Genomic DNA, 27,965 nt, shown 5'->3' with positions numbered 1-27,965 from the left:
GGTTTCGTCAAGGGCAGGTCGTGTCTCACAAACCACATTGAGTTTTTCGAGAAGCACATCGAGTCATAGACACGTAAAAAGCTCCATATTTTGTTGACTCACATTCCTGGGATATCAGGACTGATGGCTGAACAGGGACTCAATCTTCGTTTAATCCTCATTTCCTTTGGCTTTCTGAGCCGCTAACTACATCACTAATATTCTACCTCCCATTCCCTGTCCTGAATCTGACCCTCTAAGCCTACACTTTAGTTCCCATCCCCCTGCCAGACTAGTTACAAACTCACCAACAGAACTGGCAAAAGCCCCCACCAGATTTGTCTCAGCTCTGCCCAGGGTAACCAGTCAGGCTGGTATTGGTCCCACCCAGAAACAGTCCCAGTGCCTGAAGAAACAAAACCCTTCTCTGGTACACCATTTCCCCAGCCACACATCCAGCTGATCTGCCTTCTCATTCCTGCTCTCATTAGCACATGGCACTGGGAGCAAGTCTGACATTATTACATTTCAGGAGCTACATTTTAATGCATCTGCTGTCTCTCCCACTCCTTCATATTCAGTCCCCCCTCACAGTGACACTGCGCCTGCAAAGCTGATGGTCATGTGTTGGCCTGCTGGACCCACCCCTCATTCACTCCCATTGGCTGGAGGATCATGACACCTCTCCTATTGGTCTGAAGCTGTGTCAATCAGCCAGGCCCCATTGTGACCCGAGTGGTGGGATCCTCCCAGGTGCATCAGAGGCTGAGGGGTGACCTCATAGAGGTTTATAAAACCATGAGGGGCCTGGGTAGGATAAATAGACAAGGTCATTTCCCTGGGGTCGGGGAGTCCAGAATGAGAGGGCATATGTTTAAGATGAGAGGGGAAGAATTTAAAATGGATCTGAGGGGCAATTTTTTTTCCCCACTGCGGTTGGTGCGTGTATGGAATCTTCTGCCGGGAAGTGGAGGATGTTGGTACAATTAAACCATTTGGCATTTGGATGGGTGTATGAATAGGAAGGGTGTAAAGTGATATGTGCCAAGTGTTGGCAAATGGGTCTAGATTAGGTTGGGATATCTGGTCAGCATGGACCAGATTAACCAAAGGGTTTATTTTCATGCTGTATATCTCTACGGCTCTGCCCTGTGATGAGCTTCATCATTCACAGTGAATGGGTCAGTATCACAGACCACAGGGACTGGAGGCTATTCAGCTCATTGGGGCTGTACTCTCTCCCTCTGGAGATGGTGCCAGTCAGTCCCAACTCACCTCCCATTTGGACATAGCCCTCCAAATCCTTCCTTAAAAATGTTAAATTTCAAATTTGTTTTGACAATAACTACTGAATCTGCATCCAGCTGTTGGTCAAACTGTTGCAGATGCACAGAACTCAGTGAGCAAAATAATCTTCACATTTTTCTTTGCATTATTTGCCAGTTACCTGAAAATAGTTACTAAAAATTGTGATGTTAAAAATTTCTCACTCTGTCTCTCTGTAAATGAAATACCCTGGAAACAAATCAACTCCTGGTCGAAATCACTGCTTCACCTTCTCAGCTCCAAGGAGAATTATCTGACCTTCTGCTAACTCTCCATAAAAGAGAAACTATCTTAATTTTAATTTATTAGTGCCATAGAGATATACAGCACAGAAACAGACCCTTCAGATCAACTTGTCCAAGCAGACCAGATATCCTAAATTAATCTCGTCCCATATGCCAGCCCTTGGCCCATAACCTTTTAAACCTTTCCCAATCACATATCCAGTGAGATGCCTTTTAAATGTTGGAACTGTACCGGCCTCCACACTTTCTCTGGCAGCTCATTCCATACACATACTATGTTCAGCTTGAAACTTTGCCCCTAATATCCCTTTTCAATCTTTTCCCTCATGCCTGTGCTTTCTAGTTTTGGATTCACCTAAACAGGAATAAGACCCTGGCTGTTTACCCTATCCATGCCCCTCACAATTTTATCAACCTCTATGGTCACCTCTCAGCATCCGATTCTCCAGTGAAAACAGCCTCAGTCTATTCAGCCTCTCCCTATATCTCAATCCCTCAACCCTGGCAACATCTTTGCATCTTTTCTGAATCCTTTCAAGTTTCACAATATCATTCCAACAGCGGGGAGACCAGGTCTGAAAGCAGAATTCCAAAAGTGGCTGAATGAATGTCCTGTACAGCAGCAAAATGACGTCACAACTCCTGTACTCAATGCACAGACCAATAAAGGCAAGTACACCAAACACTTTCTTCACTACACTTCCTATCTATGATTCCACTTTCAAGGAATTATGAACTTGCACTCCAAGATCTATGTGTTCAGCAACACTCCCCAGGACCTTCCCATTAAGTGTAGAAGTCCTGCCCTGATTTGCTTTTCCAAAATTCAGAACCTCACATATATCTAAACTAAACTGCATCTGCCACTCCTCAGCCCATTTGATCGGAGTCTCATTGTACTTTCAGGTAACTTTGCTGTCCATTGCACCTCCAATTTTGGAGTCTATTGTAAACCTACAAACCATAGCTCCTATATTCACATAGAAATCATTTATATAAATGGCAAAAAGCAGTGGACCCAGTACCTAGTACCCAGCCTGACAGAATATTGCTCATCACAGGCTTCCAGTCCAAAAAGCAGCCTGCACTATGACACTGACTGCTCAGCAAGGTTAGAGCTCATGGCATACAGGGAGATCTAGCCATTTGGATACAGAACTGGCTCAAAGGCAGAAGACAGAGGGTGGTGATGGAGGGTTGCTTTTCAGACTGGAGGCCTGTGACTAGTGCAGTGTTACAAGGATCACTGCTGGATCCACTACCTTTCGTCATTTATATCAATGACTTATATGTGAACATAGGAGGTATAGTTAGTGAGATGATACCAAAACTGGAGGGGTAGTGGACAGTGAAAAAGATTACCTCAGAGTACAATGGGATCTTGATCAGATGGGTAAATGGCTGAGGAGTGGCATTTTGGGAAAACAAATGTTAGCAGGACATGTACACTTAATGGTAAGGTCCTGAGGAGTGTTACTGAACAAAGAGGCCTTGGAGTGCAGGTAGATAGGATAGTGAAGGCGGTATTTGGTATGCTTGCCTTTATCGGACAATGTATTGAGTACAAGAGTTATGAGATCATGTTGCAGCTGTACAGGACATTGGTTAGGCCACTTTTGGAACGTTGCGTACAAATCTGGTCTCCCTCCTATTGGAAGAATGTTGTGAAACTTGAAAGGGTTCAGAAAAGATTCACAAGAACGTTGCCATGGTTGGAGGATTTGAGCTAGTCTGGGGGTTGAATAGAGGTTGAATAAACTGGGGCTGTATTCCCTGCAGCGTCGGAGGCTGAGAGGTGATCTTATCTAGGTGTATAAAAACATGAGGTGCATGGATTACCTAATTACCCACAAAGTTCTGGGATATACCTGATCAGATTCCAGGGATTTATCCAACTTTATGCATTTTAAGACATCCAGTACCTCCTCCTCTGTAATATGTACACTTGCCAAGTTATCACTATTGATTTTGCCAACATCTCTAACTTCGATATCGCCTTTCAGTAAAAACTGACATGAAATACATACAGAATCTCTCCCACCTTCTGCTATTCCACAGACAGTCTTGTTGATCATTGAGGGTCGCTATTCTCTGCCTAGTTATTCTTTTGTCTTTAGTGTATTTGTACAATCTCTTTGGATCCTCCTTAAACCTATTTCCCAAAGCTATCTCATGTCCCCTTTTTTGCCTCCTGGTTTCCCGCGAGTGTACTCCTACTGCCCTTATAGTCCTCTAGGGATTCACACAAACACAGTTGTCTGTACCTGGAATATCCTTCCATCATTTTCTTGACCAGAGCCTCAATATCGCAGGTCATGCAGCATTCTCGACACCTCCCAGCCTTGGCCTTAACAGGAACATACTGTCTGTGTAGTCTCATTGTCGCAGGCCTATCGAGGCAATGGCAGATGAGGACAGAGAAACAATCATTATAAGTAAAGAGGTAGCGTTGGGAAGGCTAACAACTTATCCTTATTTCTATAATTCCTCTCTAGTCTCAGAACTATCACTATCTCTGCATCAAAAACATCTCAATCCTCCAATCTCTAATCTCCTCCAGTCGCAACACCCTCTCTATCTTTCATCTTGTCCACCCTCACAAATCTCTGTGATGTGCCTTTCTTTAATTCCAGCCTTCAGCATAACCCATTTTTATTTCAGATTCCTGCAGGCAGAGCTCCACAATGTCCCGCTTAACCTCTGTCACATTTTCCTCCAAAAACATTAATTAATCACGTATCATCTATTCTAATGTCACCTTCTCGGACCTGGTTTCTATTGTGGCTTGTCATATTCCTATATTACGCATCTGTGGTCGACAAGACGGAAAACAGTTTTGTGGTCCATTGGATTTATGCTGTAAAGAAATCTCCCAGCTAACTATTTTAATCCCATTTTCCAGCACAGAGCCCATAGACCTGTCAGCCTTGGCCTTGCAATTGTGTTCCTAAATAGATTTTAAATGCCTTCGGGATTTCTGTCTCTCACTCTCTTCCAGACAGTGATGTTTAGTGCAACTGTTACTCTATGCTATCATCCACAGGGTTCAGAGCAGCTGGGTCTGTGCAAACCACCGATTGCCCACACATTGTGAAGGATGGCAGGGTCCCTGAGAGGGGGCACAGGAGATTTACCAGGATGGTTCAAGGAATGGGGGATTTTAGTTGCAGAATTTGTGGGGCTTTTTTAACATTAATTGTTCACGTGATATGTGTGTTGCTAATACACATCAAGAATAACCATCCACAATTAATGGACTCTCCTTTTCAACCTCTCCCCTTGCCTGCGCTGCGGTAATATTCAGGTTAACCACTACCTGACATCTCTCTCTAATAAGAGAGCAGTGCTATGGTCGGGTCGGACAATGCTGACTTGATCTTTTACACAGTGATACCACTGTGCCTCGAGGGAATGCTGAAGGTGGTGGATGGGAAACCACTCAGGTACAATGCTTTATCCTGGAGGATGTTCACTTTCTTTAATATTGTTGGGTGGGGGGGGGGGGGGGGGGGGGGGGCTGGTGTACTGATGCAGGCAAGTGGAGAATGTTCCAACACAACCCTGATGTGTACCTTATAGAGAGAAAACAGACATTGGGGAATCAGCGGTTTGGAAAAACTGAGACTGTTCTCCTTGTTGCAAAGGAAATTTGGGGAGCTGTGACAAAGCGGTTTACAAAAGTTACACGTTATAATAATAAACCTTACACCCATCAGCTCATTATACAAGGGTTACAGAACACATGTTGAAGATTTGGGAAGATCTATTGAGAGGATGGTTTGATTCAAAGGAGAACTTTTATTCAGCAAATGGTATTGATCTGGAACACAATACACTCACACAATATGAATATCCATGTCCTGATGAATGGAGTAATTCGGTCAGAGTTTGGCGTTACAATGACTGAGATTACCATCTGAATATCTGCCTGTAATACAAGTTTATAAAATCCGTCACTGTCAGTTCAAGTTTGAAACTCATACAATCCTCTCCTCCTGGCACAGGATGACTGTACACGTTACCCCTGGTGGAGGTCAGCAGGCACTTCAAGGGCAAATCTATGTGGGTTTCTATGAGTTTCCACCTTGGGACTTCATGTGACTGAACATGGGACAGAATATCCCAAGATTCAGTGAGATATGGAGAGCAGGATTTCCTTCCTTTTCTTTCCTTCCGTGCTGCCGCTGTGCCTCCTCAATAAGACATAGGGTGTGAAAGGCTCATGCACCTTGGTGGGCAAGATGTCTCCATTCTGACCAATGGGCAACAAGCTCCTCCCAGTCATTAAACAGAGTACCCCTGAAAGATAGCAACTGCGCATGCTTCCCACTGCCCAGTGCTCACAGGACATGTTTTGAAATCTCCGAGAAAAGGCATAACAGGAAAGTTCCAAAAGGATTATCAACAGTTTACAGAGAGATATTCACAGGAAACATGAGCAACAAGTTGGCAAATAGAGTATAACTTGGGATAAACTGTAGAAAGCTGCACCACAAAGGGACTTGGGGAAAATGAGCAGGAAACACAGAAAGCGAGCACACAGTTACAACAGGGAATCAGGAAAGGGAATGGAATGCTGTCCCTTATTTCAAAGAGTTTGCAATATAAGAGTTTGGAGTATATACCTTAGGGCAACTAAACAAATGGCGAGTGAGACCACATCTGGAGTAACGTGAACAGATTTGGTCACTTTAGTTATCCAAATAGAGCATTTCAGAGATGATCCATTGGGATGATCCCTGTTTTGAAGGGATTATCCTGTAAGCAAAGGCTGAATAAATTGGGAATCTACTCACTGGACTTTGGAAGAATGAGAGGTGATCTCTTTGAAACATACAAGATTCTGTCGAGGTTTGACAGGGTAAATATGGAGAGGATGTGTCCCATTACGGGTTGTTCTTGAACCAGATTCTGGGTCAGTCGCGGAATCAAGGGTTCTGTTTCAGATTTGTCAAGTTAAAGGCAACACCGACACAGGGTAGGGTTTCAGTAGCAATGGAGCTGGCGTGAGAAGGAGATAAGCAACGTTTTAGAGATTGGAATTCCTGGTGTTTGTGATTGTGTAGATGTCTGATCAGAAGGTCACCTTGGGGTCAGATATGAAAGCAATATTGTGAAGAATGTAGTTCTGACTCAGACACTTCCCAGTGAGAGGGAGGGACACAGCAGGAAGGGAAATGAATTTGGAATAGCAACTGAAGGCAATGGGTTTAACAATTACAGTGTTTCATTGGAGTGAATTGCAGCTAATTGAAGCGTGGTAAGCAGTTTGATAACTGAGTAATAGTGGAGTAATGGAGAGGGATGATGGGGAGGGGGAGCCGGGCATTGTCAGTGTACATGTGAAACCTAACACGGTGCTTTTGGGCGAAGTTACCTCCTGGCAGTGTGTAGGTGAGAAACAGGAGGGACCAAGGATAGATCCTGGAGGGACACCAAATACAATGAATTCAGAAAGGAAAGGGAGAGTGGAGATGGAGCAGGATTTGCCAATGATGGTGAGATCAAATATTAGGTTTTAGCAGAATGGGAGAGAAGGACATAACCAGAAAAGACAGACAGATGGATCATGGAACAATATCTGTGAATTGCAAAGTTGGGGGTGGGGGGGGGGGGGGGTGGTAACAAGCAGGAGAATGAGACAGAGATTTGGAATGTCCATCATTTAGCTACTCTAGGGTAAATGGTCAAGAAAATCTTGATAAGAGACTCTAGGAAATGCAAGTTTAGGACTAAAATGAGGAGCACCCTTGTGAGGCACTGTGGCTCGGTGGGCTAGTGGAGAAGGAGGAAAGAAGCAGAGGCAGCTGATTGGGTTGTCTCAATGTTATGGACAGAGAAACTCCATGTGCTCCTCACTCTTGTTGTTGGAGAGGAGGATGGAGGAGACAGGATAATATACATTGTTTTCGAAATAAAAAAAAACAAAACCTGTGATAGTGATTCTAAAAATAAGTGAACAAACCTGTCGTATTTCTCACGAATATTAAAATATACAACTGAAGTTCAGGTTTGAATCCCAAATTGGTAGAGGGTTGCTCTGAAGTCAAGAAAAATAAAGAAACTGGAATGAAGAATCTACTGTTTGCCACGGAACCATTGGGGATGTTTTTTCTGCCATTGACAATGTTCTTGAGGGAAAGAAACCAGACAGTGGCCCATCAAATCACTCATTGTATTAATCACTGCACAGTCTCAACAAAGGACCGCACAGTGGCTAGCACTGCTGCCTCATAGTGCCAGAGACCCGGGTTCAATTCCTGCCTCAGGCGACTGACTGTGTGGAGTTTGCACGTTCTCCCAGGGTCTGAGTGGGTTTCCTCCGAGTGCTCCAGTTTCCTCCCACAGTCCAAAAATGTGCAGGTTAGGTGAACTGGCCATACTAAATTGCCCGTACTGTTAGGTGAAGGGGTAAATGTAGGGGAATGGGTCTGGGTGAGTTGTGCTTCAGCGGTTCGGTGTGGACTTGTTGGGCCGAAATGCCTGTTTCCACACTAAGTAATCTAATCTAAAAGTAATGAAACTGGATGGACCACATTACATCTACCAATACACTAGCAAATACAACCACACAATCAGCCCTCTTAACCCTGCAACTTCTGCCTCACTGTGGACCAACAGCAGCAGCAGAACTGTTCTCCAGCCCAATCTGAAATCACATGGCCTGATATTCCCCCAACCATTAACATCAAGCCAGGGGAATCAACCCTGGTTCAATAGTGAATGCAGGAGGGCATGCCAGCAGTACCAGGCATACTTCAAAATGAGGTGCCAACCTGGTGCAGCACAAGCAACACCAAATCGAACGAAGTGATCCCATAAACAATGGATTAGATCGGAGTTCTGCAGTTCTGCCACACCTCGTCAGGAATGGTGATGGACAATTACAGCATCACAGATATCCCACCCTTACTGATGGAGGGGTCTCACACATCCATTCCACAGATAAGAGGACAGCATTTCCAGCAATCTTCAGCCAGCAGTGCCAAGTGGATGAGCCTTCTCCATTGGTCCCTGACATCACAGATATGAATCGAAATGGTTTAAAACTCATGTCAAATCAGAGCAAGAAATGGATAAGTAGTGTAAAGGTTATGGACCCTGCCAATATTCTGGCAATAATACTGTTGGCTGTGCTCCAGAACTTGCTGCCCACCAAGGCAAGTCCTGCTCCAGCACTGGCACCTACCGACTTTGTGGAATATTGCTCAGGGATGTTCCAACACAAAAACACAGGGCAGATTCAACTCAGCCAATTCCCCTCCATCAGTCCACACTCGCTCAGCAGTGAGGTGATGGAAGGTGTCATCAACAGTGCTGTCAAGCTACTGCTCAGCAATAACCTGCTCAGTGATGCCCAGTTTGGGCTCTGCCTGGGTCACTCAGTTCCTGAGCTTGTTACAGACTTGATTCACAAACAGACAAACAGCTGAATCCCAGAGGCGAGGTGAGGCTGAGGCCAGACCCCCGCCAAGTCCACTATTTCGACTTCAGTGATATCACCTGACCTCACCACAGTCTCAGCTCATTTGCTGAAACTCTCATTCATTCCTTTTGTTTACACTAGATTTCATTATCTAAACCCACTCCTGGCCAGCATCCCACATTCACCCTCCCGATAATCTCAAGAATATTGAAAACTCTACTGCTGAAGTGCTCACTTGTACCAGAATTTGCTGATCAATCAAAAGATTCCCATTTATAATCAACAACAATTTACTTTTGCACCTTTGAATTAATTCCTGGCTGTAATCATTCCTATTTCCCTGCACCACACACCCTTTCATATCTCAATAACTCATTTTAGTTCAGACTCTCAATCATGTGTTTATTTTTGAGTTCACCTGTGTGAATGTTTCTATAGACTCCAAGGGAACATGGTCTGGAATCCCCACTCTAACCCACGAAGATCGACTTTCTTCCTTTAAGGCATTCTTGAAAAACTGCTTATTTGGCAATGGTTTTGGTCACTGGACACAATATTCTCCATCTGTAGCATTATGTCAAAAGTTCTCAATAATATATTTGTGAAATTAAAACCGTGATGATTTGTACAGATATCTTCTACTCTTCAATAACGCTGAGTGAATAATCTGTAATGTCTCTTACCCAACCACCTTCACCATACAAACCGCAGCAGTACAAGGAAGTCAAACATCACCCTCTCCACAGGCAACAAGGCTTTGGCATTGATCACTGGTTTCTGTGGAAGGAGAAATACACAGTTGATGTTTCAGGGAGTGCAATATGAATCACAGGGAATGAAAATGGTGCAAAATTCGACTGTCAGAAATTGAAGGAAAATGCACTCGCTTATTGGACAAAAGAATTCTTGACTGTCAAAGATATTGTGGAAAAAATAACCTGATAATGGAACAGCATATGGTCAGGAGCCAGGCAGCAGTGGACAATTCATTTACATTCCTGAAGAAGGGCTTATGCCCAAAACGTCGATTCTCCTGCTCCTCGGATGCTGCCTGGCCTGCTGTATTTTTCCAGCTCTACATTTTTCAATTCATTTACAAAACAGCTGTGAAAATAACAGTAAAATACTATACAGAGCAAAAATACACCCATGAGAGACTGAGGAAGCTAGATAATGAACAAGTGGACATCAGAGAACCCAGAGATGAACCAGAGCAGAATTCACTTTTATGATCCCACAGTCAAAGTTGTCTAGCACAGAAACAGACTTCTTCGGTCCAACCTATGCCAACCAGATATCCTAACCTAAGCTATCTGCCACTCCTTAGCCCATTGGCCCATCTGATCAATATCCCACTGTACTCTGAGATAACCTTCTTCATTGTCCACAATACCTCCAATTTTGGTGTCACCTGCAAACTTATTAACTATACGGCCTCTATTCACATCCAAATCATTTAAATGAATGACGAAACAAGTCCAGAAAAACAAATCCATTTCTCTGGGTTTGAATGTGCTCTGTGTAAATCCTGCCCTATGACTCTTTTTACCAGGGAAGGCTGCACATACATCCCTCTGAACTTTGCCCCCTACAAAGCTGGCGGCCGCGCACGTGTCCAGTGAATCATTGCCCCGAATAAAGATGGCGGCGCTCACTCGGGCCGATTACTCAACGAGACATATTCCCGTTTGCTGCAAAAACGGCACTGCAAGTTTCAAATTTGTATTTTTCGATGTCCAGCAAATGATTGTAAAACCTCTCAGACCATACCAACACCATTTCCCTGCTGTTTATTTTTCCTTAGCCATAGCTCTCCGCGCACACACTTTCCGAACATCCTTGTCCACCGTGAGGATAATCACGTGGTATAGTCTAGTCCCGCCCTCATTCACTGATTGGCCGGAGGACCAACTGCTGCCAGGTCCTCCAGCTCCTCCCCTGCTTTTCCATTGGTCCGCCGCTGACATCAATCACTTCTTCGGTCCAACCTGTCGATGCCAACCAGATATACCAACCTGATCTATCTAAATTAAATACTGGATTAGTGGTGCTGGAAGAGCACAGCAGTTCAGGCAGCATCCAAGGAGCAGCGAAATCAACGCACTGCTTCGTGGCTTTTGTTGCTGTTTTTCAGTTACAAGAGTGAGGGACAAAGTTAAAAATCACACACCCACCTGATGAAGGACCAGCAAAGTAGTGCTTCCAAATAAACCTGTTGGACTATAACCTGGTGTTCTGTGAATTTTAATTTTGTCCATCCTAATCCAACACCAGCACCTCCAAGTCACGAGTGAGGGAGGAATGCATAACATAACAAAAGATCTTGGGAAAAAAAGGCCGTCCTGCCCTTGGAGCCTGCTCTAAAATTCAATTAGATCATGGCTGATCATTTTGTGGGTGCAGAACGATTTACCCACGTTCTCACCATATTCCTTAATTAATTATTTCTTTTTAAAAAAACTAACAGCTTTAAAAACGTTCATTGAACTAGCATCAAATGCTTCCCTGGGCAATGCACTCCACCAAGGTCAAGACATTTCTTCTCAATTCACTCCAAAATTTGCTGCCTCTAACCTTGTGGTGATGCCCTCTTGTCCTAGCTTCACCTGCCAGTGGACACATCCTCTCTACTTCTATTTTATTTATTCCATTCATTATTTTATATCTATCCATGTTTCTGAATTCCAATGAATATAATCCCAATCTACTCAGTCTCTGTTAAGCCAAACCCCTCACCTCCGGAGTCAACATAGTTAACCTCCTCTGCACCCCCTCTAGTGCCAGTACATCCCCCTAAGCACGTAAGGAGGTAAAAACTGCATGCAGTACTCCAGGTGTGGCCTCACCAGCACCCACTATAGCTAGAACATAACCTCTGCTTTTAAACACAATGCCTTCAGAAATGAAGGACAAAATTCCATTTGCCTTCTGAATTGATTGTTATACCTGGTGACTAACCCTCCTGCAGAAGGATGTTCAGGTGCCTCTGCATAGCAAATAATGTAACTTTTTAAAAATTCAAGTAATAGTCTTTTTATTAATGTTACTCCAACCAAAGAGTATGACTTTACATTTATGAACATAACACTCCACTTGCCAGACCATTGCCCACTCACTCAATGTATCTCTGTTCCTCTGCAAAGTTTCCCAGTCCTCCACACACTTTGTTCTGCTACTCATCTTAGTCTAAGATGCAAACTTTGACACCCTACATGTGGTCCCCAACTCTAAATTATCTGTATCAATTCTAAATAATTGCAGTCCCAACACTGATCCCAGAGGCACACTACTAGTTACTGATTGCCAGCCAGAATAAGGCTTATTTATCCCCACTCTTTGCTTCCTGTTAGTCAACCAATCTTCTATCCATGCTAATACTCTATCCCATGCACCCTTATATAATGCAACAGCCACTTGCGTGGCACCTTGTTGAAGGCCTCTTGGAAATCCAGGTACACTGCATCCACTGGGTCCCCATTGTCCACCTTGCTCGAAATGTCTTCATAGAATTCCAAACGATTTGTCAAGCATGACCTGCCCTTCATGAATCCATGCTCTGTCTGCCCAATGGGACAATTTGTATTGAGATTCCCTGCTATTTCTTCCTTGATAATGGACCCAAACATCATTCCAACTACAGAGAATAAACTAACTGGTGTAGAATTCCCTATCTTTTGTCCACCGCCTTTTCTTACAGTCCTTCCTTTTCACTGGAATATGCCTTTGCTGAGCACTTCCTAAAATGTCTGAAAATCTTTCACTGCTCATCAACTGTCCCACCATAAAATCTTTGTTTCCAGTCTACTTTATCCAGGTTCTTCCTCATTCTATTTTAGTTCCCCATGTTCAAGCACAGGACCAAGGTATTAGATTTTATCTTCGCAATGGAGGAGAAAGTGAGGACTGCAGATGTTGGAGATCAGAGCTGAAAATGTGTTGCTGGAAAAGCGCAGCAGGTCAGGCAGCATCCAAGGAGCAGGAGAATCGACGTTTCGGGCATACGCCCTTCTTCAGGAATGAGGAAAGTGTGTCCAGCAGGTTAAGATAAAAGGTAGGGAGGAGGGACTTGGGGGAGGGGCGTTGGAAATGCAACAGGTGGAAGGAGGTCAAAGTGAGGGTGATAGGCCGGCGTGGGAGCGGGTCAGAGAGGTCAGGAAGAAGATTGCAGGTTAGGAAGGCGTAGCTGAGTTCGAGAGATTTGACTGAGACAAGGTGGGGGGAGGGGAAATGAGGAAACTGGAGAAATCTGAATTTATCCCTTGTGGTTGGAGTGTTCCTAGGCGGAAAATGAGGAGCTCTTCCTCCAACTGTCGTGTCACTCTGGTCTGGCGATGGAGGAGTCCAAGGACCTGCATGTCCTTGGTGGAGTGGGAGGGGGAGTTGAAATGTTGAGCCATGGGGTGGTTGTGTTCGTTGGTCCGGGTGTCCCAGAGGTGTTTTCTGAAACGTTCCGCACGTAGGCAGCCTGTCTCCCCAATATAGAGGAGGCCACATCGGGTGCAGCGGATGCAATAAATGATGTGTGTGGAGGTGCAGGTGAATTTGTGATGGATATGTAAGTATCCCTTGGGGTCTTGGAGGGAAGTAAGGGCGGAGGTGTGGGCGAAAGTTTTGCATTTCTTGCGGTTGCAGAGGAAGGTGCCGGGAGTGGAGGTTGGGTTGGTGGGGGGTGTGGACCGGACAAGGGAGTCACGGAGGGAGTGGTCTTTTCGGAATGCTGATAGGGGAGGGGAGGGAAATATATCCCTGGTGGTGGGCTCTATTTGGAGGTGGCTGAAATGACGACAGATGATACGCTGTATATGGAGTTTGGTAGGGCGGTAGGTGAGGACCAGTGGGGTTCTGTCCTGGTGGTGGTTGGAGGGGCGGGGCTCAAGGGCGGAGGAGCGGGAAGTGGAGGAGATACGGTGGAGGGCATCGTCGACTACGTCTGGGAGGAAATGCCGGTCTTTGAAGAAGGAAGCGATCTGGGTTGTACGGTATTGGAACTGGTCCTCCTGGGAGCAGATGCAGTGGAGACGAAGGAATTTGGAATATGGGATGGCGTTTTTTTTACAGGGGGCAGGGTCAGAGGAGGTGTAGTCTAGGTAGCTGTGGGTGCCGGTCGGTTTAAAGTAAATGTCCGTGTTGATTTGGTCGCCCGAGATAGAAATGGAAAGGTCTAGGAGGGGGGAGGGAGGAGTCTGAAATGGTCCAGGTGAATTTGAGGTCGGGGTGGAAGGTGTTGGTAAAGTGGATGAACTGTTCAACCTCCTCATGGGAGCATGAGGCAGCGCCGATACAGTCATCGATGTAGCGGAGTAAAAGGTGGGGGGTGGTGCCAGTGTAGCTGCGGAAGATGGACTGTTCAACATATCCTACGAAGAGGCAGGCATAGCTGGGGCCCATGCGGGTGCCCTTGGTTACTCCTTTGATTTGGAGGAAGTGGGAGGATTGGAAAGAGAAGTTGTTTAGGGTGAGGACCGGTTCAGTCAGTCGTAGGAGGGTGTCAGTGGAAGGATACTGGTTGGTACAGTGGGAAAGGAAGAAGCTGAGGGCTTTGAGTTCTTCGTGATGGGGGCTGGAGGTGTATAGGGACTGGTGAAGATAAGGCGTTGGGGGCCGGGGAAACGAAAATCATGGAGGAGGTGGAGGTTGTGGGTGGTGTCCCGAATGTAGGTGGGGAGTTCTTGGACTAAGGGGGACAGGACCGTGTCGAGGTATGCAGAGATGAGTTCAGTGGGGCAGGATCAGGCTGAGACAATGAGTCGGCCGGGGCAGTCACGTTTGTGGACTTTGGGCAGGAGGTAGAAACTGGCGGTGGGGTTGAGGGACTATGACGTTGGAGGCGGTGGATGGGAGATCCCCTGAGGTGATGAGGTTATGGATGGTCTGGGAGATGATGGTTTGGTGGTGGGAGGTGGGGTCATGGTCAAGGGGGCAGCAGGAGGAGGTGTCCCCGAGCTGGCGTTTAGCCTCAGCGGTGTAAAGGTCGGTGCGCCAAACTACTTCCGCGCCTCCCTTGTCTGCCAGTTTGATAGTGAGGATGGGGTTGGAACGGAGGGAGTGGAGGGACGCATGTCCCGAGGGTGAGAGGGGTGGAGAAGTTGAGGCGGTTAATGTCACAGCGGCAGTTGGCTATGAAGAGATCGAGGGCAGGTAATTTATCTTCACACCTCTCCATATGTATTCTAACTTCAACCATACAGTGATCACTTCTTCCAAGAGGATCCCTAATTCTGAGGTCATTAATTATTCCTGTCTCATTGCACAGGGGCCAGATCTTGGATAGCTTGCTCCTTGTCGTTTACATTTCATACTGTTCAAAAAAACTATGTATACACTTAATGAACTCCTCAAGGCTACCCTGACAGAGCTGGTTCACCCAATCTACATGTAGATTAAAATCACCCATGGTAATAGATATGCCATTTTTACAGGCATCAGCTATTTCTTTGTTTATTGTCCATCCCAATGTGATGTTATTATTTGGCCTACACACTGCGCCTATCAGTGACTTTCTTGTTAGAATTTCGAAAGCATCATTTCTGTTTCCCCTAATGTAGAGCAATAACAACAACTACTTGCTTACTATGGAATCTTTCATAATAGAAAATCTCCTAAGGTGTTTCATGGATAATCAAAACATCGTTTAAGGAGGATGATTTTAAAATACCTCAGCCCACACTATTGAAAAGAGGATAGAGGAGGTTCGGGAGGGTTTTCCACAGGCTTCTGCCCTTGACAGCTCCAATTGTGGAGTGATGCAGGTGGGGTGGGGTGGGTTGAAAAGGGAACGTGCAAAGGGGAAATGGAGGAGCGTAGGCAATGCATAAGGTCTTAAGGATAGAGGAGGTTCCAGACTGAGTCTGTCTGTCATAGACAGTGTGGCTGCCTCATGGAATTTGAAGCACCGCAATGGGCCCATGCATGTCATGTTAGTCAAGGATCATGTAACGGTGGCTGAGAGAACATTTGCTGAGGACTTGTCTACTGAAGTAGTGTGGGCTGAGATTAGAAACAGGAGAGGGGAGGTCACACTGCTTGGATTTTTTATAGGCCGCCACAGAGTTCCAGGGAGGGGGAAGAGAGGATTAGAAAAATTACTCTGGGTTGGAGTGAAAGTAACATGGTGGTCATTATGGGGGACTTTAACTTCCCCAACATTGACTGGAAATTCTATAATTCTAGTACGTTGGATGGATCAGTTTTTGTCCAATGTGTACAGGAGGGTTTCCTGACACAGTATGTCGAAGGGCCGACAAGAGGGGAGGCCACATTGGATCTGGTGCTTGGTCATGAACCGGACGAGGTGTTTGATTGAGGTGTAGGTGAGCACTTTGGAGAGAGTGATCATAATTCAGTTTTGTTTAGTTTAGCGATGAAAAGGGATAGGTACATGCCACAGGTGAAGACTTATCAATGGGGCAGTGGCAATTATAATGCGATTCAGCAAGAATTAGGATGCATAGGATGGAGTAGCAAAATGCAGTGGATGCAGACAATGGAAATGTGGAGCTGGTTTAAGGAACAGATATTGCGTGTCCTTGATAGGTATGTCCCTGTCAGGCAGGAAGGAAGTGATAAGGTAAGGGACCCGTGATTTAGTACAGAAATTGCATCTCTCACTAAGAAGAAGTAGGAGGCTTATGTGTTGATGAGACAAAAGGTACAGATGAGGCAATGGAGACTTACAGATCAGCTCGGAAGGATTTCAAGAGAGTTAAGAAGAGCAAAGAGAGGACACGAGCAATCTTTAGCGAATAGAATAAAGGAGAACCCTAAAGCTTTCTATAGGTATGTGAGGAATAAAGGATAAGGTAGGAATCGGGCCAATCAAAGACAGTAGTGGGAAGTTGAGTGTGGACACTGTGGAAATCGGAGAGGTGCGAAAGAAACATTTCTCATTGGTTTTCACTCAGGAAAATTAGAATATGATAGATAATAATGAGATAGAAGATGTTAGACTAGAAAGGATCGAGGTTAGTTACGAACAGGTGTTATCAATTCTAGAAGGATTAAAGTAGACAAGTCCCCTGGGCTAGATGGGATTTATCCGTAGATTGTCTGGGAAGCTAGGGAGAAGTTAGCAAAGACTTCGGCTTTGATATGGAGTTGTCATTGCCTACAAGTTCGGTACCAGAGGACTGGGTGATTGCAAATGTTATGCCCTTGATCAAGAAGGCCAGTAGAGATGACCCAGGTAATTATATACCAGTGAGCCTTACTTCTGTTGAAGGAATAGTTTTGGAAAGGATTATAAGAGGCACTATTTGTAATCATATGGCAAACAACAATATGATTTCAGATCGTCAATATGGTTTCGTCAAGGGCAGGTCATGTCTCACAAACCTCATTGAGTTTTCCGAGAAGCACAGAGAGTTATAGACATGTAAACAGCTCGCTCCAAATTTTGTTGACTCACATTCCTGGGATGTCAGGACTGATGGCTGAACAGGGACTCAATCTTCGTTTAATCCTCCTTTCCTTTGGCTTTCTGAGCCGCTAACTACATCACTAATATTCTACCTCCCATTCCCTGTCCTGAATCTGACCCATATAAGCCTACACTTTCGTTCCCATCCCCCCTGCTAGACTAGTTACAAACTCACCAACAGAACTGGCAAAAGCCCCCACCAGATTTGTCTCAGCTCTGCCCGGGGTAACCGGTCAGGCTGGTATAGGTCCTACCCAGAAACAGTCCCAGTGCCTGAAGAATCAAAACCCTTCTCTGGTACACCATTTCCCTACCCACACATCCAGCTGATCTACCTTCTCATTCCTGCTCTCATTAGCACATGGCACTGGGAGTAAGTCTGACATTATTACATTTCAGGAGCTACATTTTAATGCATCGCTGCTCTCCCTATGTCCAGCTTTCAGGCCCCCATCCCTCTGTTTAGCGATGTCCTTGGTATCTGTGTGTTGCACGACCACGGCCTGTTTACCCTCCAGCTCCAGAATATCCTGCAGCCACTCCATGATATCGTGGATCTTGGCACCAGGGAGATTACATGCCATCCTTGATTCATGTCTGTGGGCACAGAAGTGCCTGGCTGTACCCCTGATTATTGAATCCCCTGTCACTGTAGCCCTGCCACTCTCAGTCCTCTTGTTCTGATCAGCAGAGCTCTCTGTGGTGTCATTAACCTGGCTGATGCTGATTTCCCGGAGAAGCCACCCCACCCATTCCCACCCTTACAGAATCCCAAGTGATATACAGTATCTGTATGAGAAGGGGATAACAACGGGGGACTCCTGTACTCACTTCCTTAGCCTTTTACTAGATCTGATGTTCACCCATTCCCTTTCTGCCTGTGTAACCCTCACCTGCAATGTGACTAACTCCCTAAACGTGCTGTCCATAACATTCTCAGTATTGCAGATGTTCCACAGTGAGTCCACTCTCAGCTCCAGCTCTGAAAGGCAGTTTCCCAGTAGCTGCAGATGGGAACCCTTGCTGCACACATAGCTGTCAGGGACACGAGAAGCGGCCCTTGTTTCCCACATTGTGCAAGAGGAGCACACCACGGGTCTGAGGGCTCCTGTCACGTCTCTCTACATTCATCTAGTTACTCCCATTAAGAGAATTTAAATGAGTGAGTAACCTTCCTTCACTTCAAACATGTCCATTATAATAACAAAAAAAACTTTACTTAAGCTGATATGTCATTCTTTAAAAACTTATATACTCCACAGGTATCACTGACAAATTGGCTATTCCCATTGGGAATGTGAATTTCTGAAAGGCCTGAACTAAAACGGAGTTTCAGCTTCACCTTCTCCCTGTCTCACCTCACTATTTACACCCAACACCAAAACACTCATTGAGCCAAGCAGCACTCACAGTCCAGCCCTTTCATTGTCTGCTCACACCTACACTGTCCTGTTCCAATGCACCTCAATGGGAGCTCAGACCAGCACTGCATCTTTTAATTCAGCCCTTTGTATCCCCAGAGACAAAATGGACTTCAGCAGTTTCTGAATGAACAGACAGTTGTCAGAATCTGGAATGTTCCACCTGAAATGGTGCTGGAATTTGAATCCACGAGAAATTTGCAGAGAATTGGAAGCAGGGAATTTACAGATTAACATTACAAAGTGGATAATTGAGACTAAATCTGACAGTTCCTGCAAAAAGATGAGGTGTAATTTGGATAAATCTGTGCGCCCTCTCAGGCCAATACCTCCTTCCACAGCTGCAGGGCCAAGAATTGAACACATACCCCAAGGGTGATCCAACCATGGACTTGAACATCTTTCTGCTTTTGGCTTGACAAAAATATTGAAGATATTTTCCCACAGACAGAACAGACAAACCTTTCTCGTTCCACAGTTAAATCCCAATGATATTCAGATCCCGATGACTCCGCTGATTGTAGAAACTTGTTTATTGAGATCCCTGTCTCAATTAATATCCGATAAAATGAATTCACAAAACAAAGCTCACAGTCAATGCAAGTTGAATAGTGAAGACAAACACTTCTCTCGGTATGTGTTTGATGTGTAAATGCTCCTCTTCAAATCACCCCGCCCCCACCCAGGAAGAGGACACGTGCATGCTCCTTGCTGTACCTTGCCCCAAATAAAGATGGTGGCTATAACCCAGGACCTCTCACTGCCTGAGGCCCAAGCCATCTTCCCCTTTGCTGCAAACGTGGGACCAAGAGTTTCTAATTCAGACAAACTACCTGCACAGAGTGTAACTAAACCCTCCCAGTCTACACTGATACATTTCATCCGGTTTCTGCTGCCACTCTCCCCTTTCCGCCTCCTGCACACACCATGGGTTATCGCGGGTCCAGTGACCCTTCCTCAGAACCGATGACAGCTGGGAAAATTAGAATCCCTTCAGGAAACAGGCCCTTTGGCCTAACAATTCCACACCCACCCTCCGAAGTTTATCCCACCCAGACCCATTCTCCTATTCTATTACTCTCCATTTCCCCCGAACTAATGCACATCCCTGAACCCTACGGGAACCTTAGCTGGGCCAATTCACCGAACCTACAGATCATTGGACTACAGGAGATAGGGGTTAAAGAGTAAATAATAGGTGGGGACAGAGCCGAAAGAGAGACAGGAACATTTGGAAAGATAAAGGAGTGGGAAGTTGGAAAGCTGTTAATGGAGGAGACAGGAACCTTCTAGCATCTCAGTGGCGGTGGTGGAAATGGTGGCTGATGATCTACATTGTGCCGGAAAAAAAGACCCTGAGCTTCCAGTTGCCTGCTCTTTAACACACAAGACTGTTCCCTGTCCAACATCTCTGTCTCATGCTTACTGCAGTGTTCCAGTTAAGCTTGATGCAAGCTGGAAGAACACTTCAGAACATACCAAATGGCTTCCTATTTCAAGGACTGCAATTTCCCCTCACATGTGGTCAACAATGCCCTCCAGTGTATCTCCTCCACTTCCCACACCACTGCCCTTGAACCCCACCCCTCCAAATGCAACAAAGATGGAATCCCACCATCCTCACCTTCCACCCAGATACAACGCATCATCCTCTGCTCTTTCCACCATCAGATCCAACCCCCTGAGATATATTTCCCTCCCCACCCCTTTCAGCATTCCACAGAGACCATACCTTCTGTGACTTCCACGTTAGATCCACACTCCCCACCAACCCACCCTCCACTCCAGGCTCCTTCGCTTGCCACTGCAAGAAGATGAAAACCTGTGCCCACACCTTCCCCTCCCCTCCATCCAAGGCACCACTGGATCCTCCCACATCCAGCAGAGATTTCCCTGAACCACCCAAACACCTCACCTATTGTGTCCCTTTCTCTCAGGACACCAAATTGTGGAATATTTCAGGGAACATATCTGGGATACATCCACCAACCAAACCCACCGCCCTGTGGCCGACCACTTTGGCTACCCCCCACACCCTCCGCCACCACGCTACCGAGGACATGCAAGCCCTCCATCCCAAATCCGAGCCACCCGACACCTGGAGGAAGAACACCTCATCTTCCACCTTGGGAACTTTCAACCACACAGCATCAAGGTTTCCTCATCTCCCATCCCCCAACTGATCTCAGATTCAACCCTCCAACTCGGCACTGGCTTCTTGAACAGTCCCACCTTCCCATCTTCCTTCCCAATTATCCATTCCACCCTCTCACCACGACCCTCCATCTACAACCACCTATTGCCAACCTAGCTCCCTTCCCCCAACCCCAAACACCCCTCCCTATTTATCTCTCAGCCATATTCCACCACCCACATTTCTGATGAAGTGCTGACATGCCCAATACGTCAATTCTCCTGCTCCTTGGATGCTGCCTGATCTGCTGTGCTTTTCCAGAGCCACACTGTAACACAAGCTGGAAGAACAACACCTCATCTCCCACTCGGGAATCCTGCAATCCTCTGGCTTCAACATCAAATTCAATGATTTTAGGTCCTGAACTCTCCCACATCCTCGTGTCTTTCCCCCCTACACAACATACCTGGCCTTGTTATTATGTAGCCTACCATTACACACTACCTATGGTTAGCCACTAACAGTCCCCATAAACAGCTATTCACCCTCCCCGCATCAGATCGTTATCCACTACTTTGTCCAACTGCTCTTATCTCTCTCTTTGGACTCTATCCCCACTTATCATTTACTCCTCAGCGCCTACCTTCTGCATAAAAACAGACATTTTTTTCTCAGTAACATCAGTTCCTGAGGAAGCATCACTGGATCGAAAATGTGAATTGATTTATTTTCACAGATGCTGCCAGATCTGCTGAGCTTTTCCAGCACCTTCTGGTTGTTGTGTGCGATTTACAGCATCCGAAGTTCTTTTGGTTCTAATTTACCCGGAGTATCTAATTCAGGTCCAGCAGACTGAAACAGTGTTTATCAACCTTCCCAGTCTACACTAACTCCATCTCTCTCCCAGTATCTGCTGTCTCTCCCACTCCTTCACATTCAGTCCCCCCCCTCACAGTGACACTGCGCCTGCAAAGCTGATGGTCATGTGTTGGCCTGCTGGACCCACCCCTCATTCACTCCCATTGGCTGGAGGATCATGACACCTCTCCTATTGGTCTGAAGCTGTGTCAATCAGCCAAGCCCCATTGTGACCCGAGTAGTGAGATCCTCCCAGGTGCATCAGAGGCTGAGGGGTGACCTCAGAGGTTTATAAAACCATGAGGGGCCTGGGTAGGATAAATAGACAAGGTCATTTCCCTGGGGTCGGGGAGTCGAGAATGAGAGGGCATAGGTTTAAGATGAGAGGGGAAGAATTTAAAATGGATCGGAGGGGCAATTTTTTTTCCCCACTGAGGTTGGTGCATGTATGGAATCTTCTGTCGGGAAGTGGAGGATGTTGGTACAATTAAACCACTTGGCATTTGGATGGGTGTATGAATAGGAAGGGTGCAGAGTGATATGTGCCAAGTGTTGGCAAATGGGTCTAGATTAGGACCAGTTTAAGCAAAGGGTTTATTTTCATGCTGTACATCTCTACGGCTCTGCCCTATGATGAGCTTCATCATTCACAGTGAATGGGTCAGTATCACAGAGCACAGGGGCTGGGGGCTATTCTCTCTCCCTCTGGAGATGGTGCCATTCAATCCCAACTCACCTCCCGGTTGGATATAGCCCTCCAAATCCTTTCTTAAAAATGTTAAATTTCAAATTTGTTTTGGCAATAACTACTGAGTCTGCATCCAGCTGTCTTTCAAACTGTTCCAGATGCTCAGAACTTAGTGAGTAAAATAATCTTCACATTTTTCTTTGCATTATTTGCCAGTTACCTGAAAATGGTTACTAAAAATTGTGACGTTAAAAATTTCTCACTCTGTCTCTCTGTAAATGAAATACCCTGGAAACAAATCAACTCCTGGTCGAAATCACTGCTTAACCTTCTCAGCTCCAAGGAGAATTGTCTGACCTTCTGCTAACTCTCCATAAAAGAGAAAACTATCTTAATTTTAATTTATTAGTGTCATAGAGATGTACAGCACAGAAACAGACCCTTCAGTCCAACTTGTCCATGCCGACCAGATATCCGAAATTAATCTCGTCCCATATGCCAGCCCTTGGCCCATAGCCTTCTAAACCTTTCCCAATCACATATCCAGTGAGATGCCTTTTAAATGTTGTAACTGTCCCGGCCTCCACACTTTCTCTGGCAGCTCATTCCATACACGTGCCACGTTCAGCTTGAAACTTTGCTCCTAATATCCCTTTTCAATCTTTTCCCTCACGCCTGTGCTTTCTAGTTTTGGACTCACCTAAACAGGAATAAGACCCTGGCTGTTGACCCTATCCATGCCCCTAACGATTTTATCAACCTCTATGGTCACCTCTCAGCATCCGATTCTCCAGTGAAAACAGCCTCAGTCTATTCAGCCTCTCCCTATAGCTCAATCCCTCAACCCTGGCAACATCTTTGCATCTTTCCTGAATCTTTCAAGTTTCACAATGTCATTCCAATAGTGGGGAGACCAGGTCTGAAAGCAGAATTCCAGAAGTGGCTGAATGAATGTCCTGTACAGCCGCAAACTGATGTCACAACCCCTGTACTCAATGCACTGACCAATAAAGGCAAGTACACCAAACACTTTCTTCACTACCCTGCCTATCTATGATTCCACTTTCAAGGAACTATGAACCTGCACTCCAAGATCTCTGTTCAGCAACACTCCCCAGGACCTTCCCTTTAAGTGTAGAAGTCCCACCCTGATTTGCTTTTCCAAAATGCAGAACCTCACATATATCTAAATTAAACTGCATCTGCCACTCCTCAGCCCATTTGATCGGAGTCTCATTGTACTCTCAGAAATCATTTATATAAATGGCAAAAAGCAGTGGACCCAGTACCCAGCCTGACAGCATATTGCTCATCACAGGCTTCCTGTCCAAAAGCACCCTCCACTATGACACTGACTGCTCAGCAAGGTTCGAGCTCATGGCATACAGGGAGATCTAACCATTTGGATACAGAACTAGCTCAAAGGCAGAAGACAGAGGGTGGTGATGGAGGGTTGCTTTTCAGACCGGAGGCCTGTGACTAGTGGAGTGTTTCAAGGATCACTGCTGGATCCACTACCTTTCATCATTTATATCAATGACTTAGATGTGATCATAGGAGGTTTAGTTAGTGAGATGACACCAAATCTGGAGGTGTAGTGGACAGTGAAAAAGATTACCTCAGAGTACAATGGGATCTTGATCAGATGGGTGAAGGCGGAGGAGTGGCATTTTGGGAAAGCAAATCTTAGCAGGACATATACACTTAATAGTAAGGTCCTGAGGAGTGTTACTGAACAAAGAGACCTTGGGGTGCAGATAGATAGGATAGTGAAGGCGGCATTTGGTATGCTTGCCTTTATCGGACAAAGTATTGAGCACAGGAGTTATGAGATCATGATGCAGCTGTACAGGACATTGGTTAGGCCACTTTTGGAACGTTGCGTACAAATCTGGCCACCCTCCTATTGGAAGGATGTTGTGAAACTTGAAAGGGTTCAGAAAAGATTTACAAGAACGTTGCCAGGGTTGGAGGATTTGAGCTAGGCTGGGAGTTGAATAGAGGTTGAATGGATTGGGGCTGTTTTCCCTGCAGCGTCAGAGGCCGAGAAGTGATCTTATCTATGTATATAAAAACATGAGGTGCATGGATAGGATAAATAGACAAAGTCTTTTCCCTGGCGTGGGGGATCCCAGCACTAGAGGGCATAGGTTTATGGTATGAGGGGAAAGACTTTAAAGAGACTTGAGAGGCAACGTTTTCACACAGAGGGTGGTACGTGTATGGCATGAGCTGCCAGAGGAAGTGGTGGAGGCCATTACGATTACAACATTTAAAAGGCATCTTCATGTGTATATGAATAGGAAGGATATGGGCCGGGTGCTGACAGGGGGGACTAGATTGCATTGGGATATCTGATCAGCATGTCCTGGTTGGACCAACGGGTCTCTGTTTCTGTGCTGTCCATCTATGACTCTTTGACCTTCCAGCCAATTCCGTATCCAAACAGCTAGTTCGGCCAGAATTCTATGGTATTGAACCTGCTAACCAGTGTGTTATGTGAAACTTTGTGTCTTTCTCAAGTCCAAGTTAATGATTTCTATGCACAAAGCCATGCTGACTCTCCCTAATCATATTTTGCTTTTCCAATGACATGTAAATCCTGTCCCTGAGAATCCCTTCCAACAACTTCTCTGCCACTGACTTCAGGCTCACCGATCTATAGTTCCCTGGCTTTTCCTGACCACCTTTCTCAAATAATGGCACCCATCTTCCAGCACCTCACCTGTGGCGATCGATGATACAACTATTGCAGTGAGGGGCCCAGCAAAAGCTTCCCTATTTACCCACAAAGTTCTGGGATAAACCTGATCAGATTCAGGGATTTATCCACCCTTATGCATTTTAAGACATCCAGTACCACCTCCTCTGTAATATGTACACTTGCCAAGTTATCACTATTTATTTCTCCAACTTCTCTAACTTTCATATCCTCTTTCAGTAAAAACTGACATGAAATACTCACAGAATCTCTCCCACCTCCTGCTGTTCCATAGACAGTCTTGTTGATCTTTGAGGGTCGCTATTCTCTGCCTAGTTATTCTTTTGTCTTTAGTGTGTTTGTAGAATCTCTTTGGATTCTCCTTAAACCTATTTCCCAAAGCTATCTCATGTCCCCTTTTTTGCCTCCTGGTTTTCCGCAAGTATACTCCTACTGCCCTTTTAGTCCTCTAGGGATTCACACAAACACAGTGGGGTCTGTACCTGCCATATCCTTCATTTTCTTGACCAGAGCCTCAATCTTACAGGTCATGCAGCATTCTCGACGCCTCCCAGCCTTGGCCTTAACAGGAACATACTGTCTGTGTACTCTCATTGTCGCAGGCCTATGGAGGCAATGGCAGATGAGGACAGAGAAACAATCATTATCAGTAAAGAGGTCGGGTTGGGAAAGGTAACAACTCATCGTTATCTCTATAATTCCTCTCTAGCCTCAGAACTATCACTATCTCTGGGATCAAAGACATCTCAATCTCTGCAACATCCTCCAATCTCTAATCTCCTCCAGTCTCAACACCCTCTCTATCTTTAATCTTGTCCACCCTCACAAATCTGTGATGTGCCTTTCTTTAATTCCAGCCTTCAAGATAACCCATTTTTATTTCAGATTCCTGCACCCAGAGCTCCACAATGTCCCGCTTAACCTCTGTCACATTTTCCTCCAAAAAACATTAATCAATCACGTATCATCTATTCTCATATCACCTTCTCTGACCTGGTTTCTATTGTGGCTTGTCATATTCCTGTATTACGCGTCTGTGGTCTACAGGAAGGAAAACGGTTTTGTGGTCCATTGGGTTTATGCTGTAAAGAAATCTCCCAGATGACTATTTTAATCCCATTTTCCAGCACAGAGCACATAGACCTGTCAGCCTTGGCCTTGCAATTGTGTTCCTAAATAGATTTTAAATGCCTTCAGGATTTCTGTCTCTCACTCTTCCAGACAGTGAGGTTTAGTGCAACTGTTGCTCTATGCTATTACCCACAGGGTTCAGAGCAGCTGGGTCTGTGCGAACCACAGATCGCCCACACATTGTGAAGGATGGCAGGGTCCCTGAGACAGGGCACAGGAGATTGACCAGGATGGTTCAAGGAATGGGGGATTTTAGTTGCAGAATTTGTGGGGCTTTTTTAACATTAATTGTTCACGTGACATGTGTGTTGCTAATATACATCAAGAACAACCATCCGCAATTAATTGACTCTCCTTTTCAACCTCTCCCCTTGCCTATGCTCTGGTAATATTCAGGTTAACCACTACCAGACATCTCTCTCTAATGAGAGAGCAGTCCTGTGGTCGGGTAGGACAATGCTGACTTGATCTTTTACACAGTGATACCACTGTGCCTCGAGGGTGGGGAAAGGGAATGCTGAAGGTGGTGGATGGGAAACCACTCAGGTACAGTACTTTATCCTGGAGGATGTTCACTTTCTTTAATATTGTTGGGGGGGGGGGGGGGGGGTGCACTGATGCAGGCAAGTGGAGAATGTTCCAACACAATCCTGATGTGTACCTGATAGAGAGGAAACAGACATTGGGAAATCAGCGGTTTGGAAAAACTGAGTTGTTCTCCTTGTAGCAAAGGAAATTTGGGGAGCTGTGACAAAAGTTTACAAAAGTTACATATTATAATAATAAACCTTACACCCATCAGCTCATTATACAAGGATTACAGGACACATGTTGAAGATATGGGAAGATCTATTGAGAGGATGGTTTGATTCAAAGGAGAACTTTTATTCAGCAAATGGTATTGATCTGGAACACAATACTCTCACACAATATGAATATCCAGGGCCTGATGTATTGAGTAATTCTGTCAGTTTGGCGTTACAATGACTGAGATTACCATCTGAATATCTGCCTGTAATACAAGTTTATAAAATCCGTCACTGTCAGTTCAAGTTTGAAACGCATACACTCCCCTCCTCCTGGCCCAGGAGGACTGTACACATTACCCCTGGTGCAGGTTAGCAGGCACTTCAAGGGCAAATCTATGTGGGTTTCTATCAGTTTCCACCTTGGGACTTCATGTGACTGAACATGGGATAGAATGTCCCAAGATTCAATGAGTTATAGAGAGCAGGATTTGCTTCCTTTTCTTTCCTTTCCTTCCATTCTGCCGCTGTGTCTCCACAATAAGACGTGGGGTGTGAAAGGCTCATGCACCTTGATGGGCAAGATGTCTCCATTCTCACCAATGGGCAGCAAGCTCCTCCCAGTCATGAAACAGAGTATCCCTGAAAGATAGCAACTGAGCATGCTTCCCACTGCCCAGTGCTCACAGGACATGTTTCGAATAATGAGGGGGGAAATCTCCTAGAAAAGGCATAACAGGAAAGTTCCAAAAGGATTATAAACAGTTTACAGAGAGATATTCACAGGAAACCTGGGCAACAAGTTGGCAAATAGAGTATAACTTGGGAAAAACTGTAGAAAGCTGCACCAAAGGGACTGGGGGAAAATGAGCA

The 27,965-nt window shown here is 45.5% G+C and overlaps 1 long non-coding RNA gene across 1 annotated transcript in view; it reads right to left on the bottom strand.

Annotated features, from left to right (window-relative positions):
- Positions 1-5,127: 5,127 nt before the first annotated feature.
- The window catches only part of LOC140472263 (uncharacterized), a 33,447-nt gene continuing 10,609 nt past the window's right edge, over positions 5,128-27,965 (bottom strand). Inside the window, exons 3-4 of the long non-coding RNA XR_011957500.1 lie at positions 9,660-9,753; positions 5,128-5,478 (exon numbers count right to left, since the gene is read on the bottom strand). This is a non-coding gene — a long non-coding RNA (uncharacterized lncRNA). The remainder of the gene's footprint in view (positions 5,479-9,659; positions 9,754-27,965) is intronic.

This window comes from Chiloscyllium punctatum, unplaced genomic scaffold (assembly GCF_047496795.1).
Source record: "Chiloscyllium punctatum isolate Juve2018m unplaced genomic scaffold, sChiPun1.3 scaffold_286, whole genome shotgun sequence".
Lineage (NCBI taxonomy): Eukaryota > Metazoa > Chordata > Chondrichthyes > Orectolobiformes > Hemiscylliidae > Chiloscyllium > Chiloscyllium punctatum.
The sequence above is the reverse complement of the archived record's forward strand: the minus strand, read 5'-3'. Positions and strand labels throughout refer to the sequence as shown.